The 7,951-nt window shown below is 43.3% G+C and overlaps 1 pseudogene; it reads left to right on the forward strand.

The window, feature by feature from the left end:
- The first annotated feature begins 1,927 nt into the window (after window positions 1-1,927).
- On the forward strand, window positions 1,928-5,748 carry LOC123158737 (putative disease resistance protein RGA4; annotated as a pseudogene).
- Window positions 5,749-7,951: the final 2,203 nt, after the last annotated feature.

Below are 7,951 nucleotides of genomic sequence, written 5' to 3' on the forward strand. Positions count from 1 at the left end.
GTCGAGATAGATATGCGACTTTGATGCGTTTCATATTCAATGGCTCCTCACAGAGATGAGCACTTGAACACGACGATGACTCACAGATGACGATGACCAAACATGCAAACTAGCATGCAGTTGACTCCTCTATCTTCCCCGAAACACGATCTTCATGAGCTCCTGCACCGCATCTCGGCACCACCGCATCCGTCAACGATCATCTTCCACCACCTTGCCGACGACATCCTGTAGCCTAACTCCTTGTCGCTCGACGGAACGACGATCGCTTGATCCTCCTCGTCGCTGCACCACCCAGCAACTTAATGGCCCACTCTTCCTCATCACTGCACCACCAAACAACTAATTGCCCGCCCCGAGGCGCTAGCATGTCGCCACCCCGGGGCAAGCGCGGCATCAAATCGACCTTGCCCTAATACCAGTTGTTAGAATTCCGTCCTCAGGATCGATCACATCAAATCACGACAGAGATGCACACAATTTTTTTGCTAAAGGCACGTGTCATGCCTCTCTCTTCACTTTATTTCTTTTTCTCTTTTCTCAACTCACGGTTACAAAAACTCACACAGCTACATGTACTTATATCTCCCAGCAGCCGCCGAACCAAAAAATCCTAAACCTATTCATACAAGACAACCAATACTACTAGGACTAGGACACGTATAAACCTTCAACTAGTACTGCCCACACTACGAACCACAGGTTGACTCGAACCAGGACACTTAATCTAATCACCGGCCACCTTGATCTCCGGTGTCCTAACAAGACACGACCAGCCAAGACGTACACAGATTTCACGCCCAAGCATCACTCGTACATGTGCACACACTAATACACCATTAGTACTGTACTACAAATTTAAGATTATCGCTCACAATCTCTTCCTAATCTTGACGCTTGTCTTCGGTGCTCCTTCTGATCTTTCCACATTGCCGATTCACCAATTGTTGACTCATCCGTCTCGCACCACGTCAAGTGAAATTGATAGGTTTCATTGTTCGCAAAAGGGCAATGACGGCGGCACGCCTTCGTCTCGCTTCAGTGCTTGTAGTTGTCGTTAGGTTGTCTATAAATCTGGATGTAATTTTTATTATATCTGGTGTTCGTTGTACTGCCATGATTGAAGATGAATAGATCAAAAAAATTCTCGAAAAAGAAAAAAGAAAAACTCGCCTAAGCTTGTTCCAGTTCCTAACCATGGCACACCAACCCATGCCTCCACTTCCCGCCCAACCAAAGTCTCCTCGCTGTGGACCTTGTGTTAGATTTTTATTCTACTCCCTCTTTTCACTTTTATAAGACCTTGAAGACGTTTCAGACAATGTACAAAACAGCCCAATTTGAGTTGTCTGAAATGACTTATAAAAGTGAACGGAGGGAGTAGTTCATTTGTGTATCAGCAGCAGCAGTATTTGTTTTTTGAATGAAGGGGGTCGATTGAATAGTAGTCATTTGTTGTATGGAAATCAAATCCATTTAATATAGAAGCAAATGTAAACCAATAACAATTCTTGGGCTGCTGGAAACAAACTTTTGGTATGCTAGAGGCAAATTCTGTGAAACATTTTTCTCTCTCAGTTGGGCTCTAATTACTTTGAGAACAAATTCAGTTACACTGCCATGAGGAGTACACGTACGAACCAGTTGTAATCTGTGACTCAAGGACAGTTCCTTGTGATGTGAACTTGACTGGCAACAGGTACACCATTTAAAGATGCGTATAATGTTTATTTTGATAAGCAGAACATAATAGAAGACTCAGGACGCAGATGAACAGGAATCGTCCCATGCTATAAATTGATCATCCATCCATCTATCAACTACCCACAAACATATAGCTCTGACACACAAAAAACGCCACACCCCTGTCCAAAAGACTCACCTCACAAAAGCCCCCCAAAAGTTGATCCTGCCGGCGCCAAGGACGATGGAGGTGGCGATTGGCGCGGCACGTGGGCTCGTCGGCAGGATAGTGAATCTGTTGTCCAACGACCTTGTGCAGGCGTATGTCGCCAGTGCTGAGCTCGGCCCCAACTCCGAGAAGATCAAAGATGATCTGATGCGCACACAAGTGGTGCTGCGGGAGGCCCAGCGTAGAGGCGTGATCAACAACCCCAGTTTGGAGGAGCTGCTGCACAAGCTCCACACCAAGGTGGGCAAGGCGGAGGACGCGCTGGACGAGGTCCACTACTTCATCATCCAGGACCAGCTCGACGGCACTCAGTACGCGGTGCCGGATCTGGGCAATACCCTCTGGGGTCATGCTCGCCACATCCGTCATGCCATTCACCATACCATCGGTAACTTCATCCTTCGATGCTTTTGTTGTTGGCTGCTGCAAGATGATGATCATGGTGCTGCTGCTATGAATGATCCTCACAATACAGCCAACCCTGGTAGAGGTAATGATGGTTCAGTTACTAAGTTGTCATTCGATAGAGTGGCCGTGTCCAATAAAATCAAACAAGCGATAGAGGAAATGCACTCCCTGTGTGACCAATTCTTGGAGTTGCTCAAAATAATCCCAGACCATAGCACCACTACTACAACTGTCAACCTAAAACGACCTCTCACAGGATCAATCACTGCACAAGAAAATTTGTATGGGAGGAGAGACCTGTTTGAGCAGACCATAAAAGATCTCATCACCAATTGCACAAATAGCAATAAAACTCTTTCAGTTATGCCTATAATTGGTCCAGGGGGTATTGGAAAAACAACTTTTGCTCAACACTTGTATAAGGATGAAAGGGTAGAAGAGCACTTCCCTGTCAGAGCTTGGATATGTGTCTCAACTCATTTTGATGTGCTCAAGCTCAGTCAGCAGATCCTTAGCCAAATAGAAGAAAAAAACAGCGCATATAAAATATCAAGTTTAAACCAGCTCCAGAAATCCATTCAAAAGAGGATCAAGTCAAAAAGGATTTTAATTGTCTTTGATGATATATGGGAATGCACTACTCAGGACTGGGAAACCCTGCTAGCTCCTTTGGGAAAGGGTGAAACCACAGGTAACATGGTTCTCGTCACAACTCGGTTCCCGTCTAAAGTTGATGATGTGAAAACAACCAACCCCATTATGCTCAAAGGCTTTGAGCCGGATGGTTTTTTAACATTCTTCAAAGGATTAATATTTGAAGGAGAAAAACCCGAGAAAAAACATGGATTAACTAGTCTTGCAAAGGATATTGCCAAGAAATTGAAGGGTTCGCCTCTAGCAGCCCAAACAGTTGGTCGGCTATTGAAGAATGACCTACGTGAGGAACATTGGATGGCAGTTCTCAAAGATAATGAATGGCAAAAACAAAAAAATAATGATGATATTATGCCATCTCTAAAGATTAGCTATGATTACCTTCCTTTCCAACTGAAAAAATGTTTCTCGTGTTTTTCCCTATTTCCAGAAGACCATAGGTTTAGCAATCTAGAGATTACATGTTTTTGGAGTGCATTAGGGATCATTGAAAAATATGAGAATTACATGGAAGAACTTTTGAAAAATGGTTTTCTCGTGAAGGAGAATGATCGTTGGTCAAATCAACAGTACTATGTGCTCCATGATTTATTGCATGAACTAGCTCAGAGTGTCTCGTCACAAGAATGCCTAAATATATATAGCAATGCAAGCTTTAGAGCTAATGATGTCCCAAAATCCATTCGTCATTTGTCCATCACCATGAAAGACAAATACGTTGAGACTTCTAGGATAGAAATGATTAAATTAAAGAGCAAGGTAGACATTGCAAATTTGCGTGCTCTAATGATTTTTAGAAAATATGAGGAACAAATTGATGAGGTTATAGAAGACACATTCAAGGAAATGGAGGCTCTTCGTGTTCTTTTTATCGAAGTCAAATCCCCAGAATCTTTACCACATTTCTTTCCAAAACTTATCCACCTACGATACCTAAAAATCAGTCCATCAAATTTTGGTTCAGAAGTGACTTTCCCTAGCACACTTTCAAGATTTTATCACTTGCAATTATTGGACCTAAGTGATTGGTATGATCAAAGTATTAACTTACCTAAAGACATTAACCGCCTTAGCAATTTATGCCATTTTATTGCCGAAAGAGAAGTCCATTCCAATGTTCCTGAGGTAGGAAAGATGAAGAATTTAAAGGAGCTTAAAGAATTCCATGTCAAGAAAGAGAGTGATGGATTTGAATTAAGTGAGTTGGGGGATTTAACAGTGCTTGGAGGAGAACTCAGTATATATAATCTTGGAAATGTGGCAACCAAGGAAGAGGCCATGAAAGCCAAGCTTGTGTCAAAAGGTGATTTGAAAGAGTTGAGGTTGGTTTGGGGAGAATTGGATGCATCGGAATCATCTGATGGTGCATCAGAATCATCTATTCCCTTGATGGTCCAACAGAATCATCTAGTGCCCTTGATGGTACAGCAGAATTATCTGATGTTCTTGATGGTCTTGAGCCACATCCTAATCTGCAATCACTTGGCATTATAAACCATGGTGGTTCAGTCGGTCCTCATTGGTTGTGTGATCACATGAGCATAAAGATGCTTATTTCTCTTCACCTAGAGGGTGTGTCTTGGTCCATTCTTCCACCTTTTGGGCAGTTATTGCATCTCAGATCACTCACATTGATTCACATTTCTACACTTGTTCAGATCAGACCAGGCATTGTTGGGGTTACGGCTAGAAGTTTTATGCAGTTGAAGGAGATTGTTCTTGATTCTTTGTCAGAATTTACTGAGTGGGTTGGGACACCTAATGCCCATTCATTTTCAATGCTTGAAAGAATTGTTTGCAGAAAATGTCCCAATCTCTATTCACTACCGTTCCTACAGGATTGCCCTGCGGGCTCTTATAACCATATGTTGAAACTTGAAATTACTGGTTGCCCAAAGTTGCCTATGCCAGTCATGCCTCACACTTGCACACTAACTAAAGTTACTGTGTATAGTAGGCGTACTGGGAAGATGGTGTACGCCAACCATAATTTGTATTTGACGAGGTATAGCAGTGCAGTCGCCTGGCACAATATGGCCGGCAAAGTATAGAGCATCACATTTAAAGCAGGATCGACTATCCCATGCATAGACCTCCAAAGTTTAACCTCCCTCGAGAAACTTGAAATTGAAGGATACTCAAGCAAGCAGTCGATGGCATCGCTCTCGTCCCTTACGTCTCTCACCTATCTAAGCATACAAGATTGTAAGAATTTCAAAGTGGATGGGTTTAATCTTCTCATGGCTTCCAACCACAAGGTTTTGGCGGTCCACAACATAATTGAAAATTACCCTCGCTCTGTAGCCGCGGATCTTCTCTCGGAATTGGCGGTGGAAATAACAAGGAGTAAAAAGTTATTACCACCTACAGCTGGCTCTTTACTCCAGTTGGAAAGACTTGATGTGGATAGCATCTCAGTTGTGCTTGTTGCTCCAGTTTGTCGACTACTCGCCGCTACCCTGAAGGAGTTAGTGATCACGTGTGATCGAGAGGTGGAGAACCTCACGAAAGATGAAGAGAAAGCGCTTCAGCTCCTCACCTCACTCCAAGAACTAATTTTTTGGAGGTGCCGGCGTCTGCGGTCCTTCCCTCAAGGGTTACACGACCTTCCTTCTCTCAGGACACTAGAAGCCATCAGCTGTCGAAAAATCCGACCGCTGCCCAAGAAGGGATTCCCCACTTCTCTGCGGGAGCTATCAATAAATGAATGCAGTCGCAAGCTACACAATCAAGCCAAGAAACTAAATCGAAGAAATTTGTCTGTAAGCTCCTAGCCCAAGGTAACACGCCGGCTGTTCTTACCATTTCCCTTCTTCTCTATTTATTACTACATATATAGTACTAAATTGTGAATTCTGACAGGCTTGCCAGCACAGCTATGTACTATGTCAGGCATTCAAATTTCTAGCTCGGCGCAATGTGTAAATATATTGTGAATCCTTTCAGCCTAGGTATCTACTCTTCTGGAGATGGCCATATATCAGCAGCTGGATGAGTTATGTCCTACGCATGCATGTGCAACAAGTTAGGTTCTCCAATACACCACAGAAGTAAAATTAAAGATCAGGCTAGGAAATTAGGAGGAACATAAGACCCAGATTTACGAGTACAAATTCAAGGTAACACTTGCTGCCTCCAAAGATTCACTTCATTTGTTATTTTCATGTGTAAGTGCATCTAGTGCCCCTTAGTGATTTTGGTGTATTGAAGACTTGTAGGTTAAGGGATTAATGCGTTTGTGAGTGTACACAGGTCTATAAGTCTATGGGGAGTTTGACATTTACAGGGAAAGTCGACCCCGAAAAATGAATATCTTCGACTGAAGATTTTGGTATTTCTGAAGACTTTCATGAAGACTTTGAAAGTGAAGAAATTGGTGTGTCCGTGAAGACTTGATATTCATGCGAGGAATATGAAGCTTGAAGACTTTCGCTTTCATAGTTTTGTTTTTCTCTTTCTTGAGTCATAGGAAACACCGTACTGTTAAAGGGGGTCGAGGAAATACTAAGGAAAAATTTCCATGTGATGCTCAACTCAAAATCCTACACCTACCAAACCCTTCGAGTGAAGCCTTTGGAAATCTCATACAGTTCATTCAATTTCTTCAGTGAGAGAGACGAAGTTCTTCTGGTCGCTGAGGAATTTGTTTTGACTGAGGAGTTAGGAATTCGCCAGTGCGGATTGCCTACACAGTGAGGATCATGATAGCCCTGAGGAATTTGATAGTCAAATTTCCGACCGTTGTTGTGCTACGCGCCAGCTGTCCCAAAATATCTTATCCACCTAACGGTCATATCAGACAAGGGCATTTATGTCTTATCATGTCGGGCTGCTCCCTAGGCTATTAATAGCCACCCCCTTCAACCACTAGCTGGTTGGCTGCTCCGAGAGAAACTGACACTTGTCATTTGAGAGCAACCCATCCTCCGAGGACTTTGAGCGAAAATCATCGAGTGAGGAAAATCCCAAACCCAAACACCTACAAACCCCAAAGTGATTGAGCATCACTGAAGAGATTGATCCTGCGTGGATCTGACGCTTGTTACCTTTGAAGACTGTGCTTCTTCCAGTCGGTTAGGCGTCATGGTCTAGAGCATCCAAGAGGAATTGTGGATTGCCGAGTGACCGAGTCTGTGAAGGTTTGGAAGTTGCCTGTAGACTTACCACGAGTGATTGGACGAGATCTGTGTGATCTTAGTTCAAGGAGAATACGATGAGGACTTGGTGTCCTGAGCTGCGTGCTTAGTGACCGAGTGTCCGGGACTGCGTGTCCTCGAGTTTAAATACTCAGCCGCTCCAACCAGACGTACAACTGAGACAGCAGTTGGAACTGGTCTAACAAATCATTATCTTCACCAACCTTACTGGTTCTATTTCCTCAACTCTTTCATTTCCTCATTACTGTGTTGAGTGATTGTTCATATCTGTGTTTGAAGACTTTGACTAAAGACTTTCTCAATTTCCTCAGTTCAATTTCTTCAGTCTGTTTGTCTTCATCTTGTGTTATCCTGTGTTTACGCTTTGTGTACTCTGTGCTTGTCTTCATTTCATCATGATGACTATGTATGTATCCTGTTATGCTTACTTCTGAGTACTTATTCCGCTGCTAGTAGTTCTTCGCTAAGGAATTTCCTCACCGGTAAATTCCTCAGTGAAGAATTCATAAAAATCGCCTATTCACCCCCCCTCTAGTCGATATAACGCACTTTCAATTGGTATCAGAGCAAGGTACTCCCTTGTTCTGTGTGATTTTGGTTTAACCACCTGGAGTTTTAGTTATGTCGACCGCAGGTATGATCAAGGTCTCCGCTGGGTGTCCTACCTTCGATGGCACGGACTACCCCTACTGGAAGAATAAGATGCGAATGCATCTTGAAGCAATTGACAACGATCTCTGGTACGTTGTGGAAAATGGTGTTCCCTCAGTCACACCTTCTCTGAATGCTGCTGATGTGAAGAGATTCAAGCAACTCGATT

Source organism: Triticum aestivum, chromosome 7B (genome assembly GCF_018294505.1).
Source record: "Triticum aestivum cultivar Chinese Spring chromosome 7B, IWGSC CS RefSeq v2.1, whole genome shotgun sequence".
NCBI classification, from domain to species: Eukaryota; Viridiplantae; Streptophyta; class Magnoliopsida; order Poales; family Poaceae; genus Triticum; species Triticum aestivum.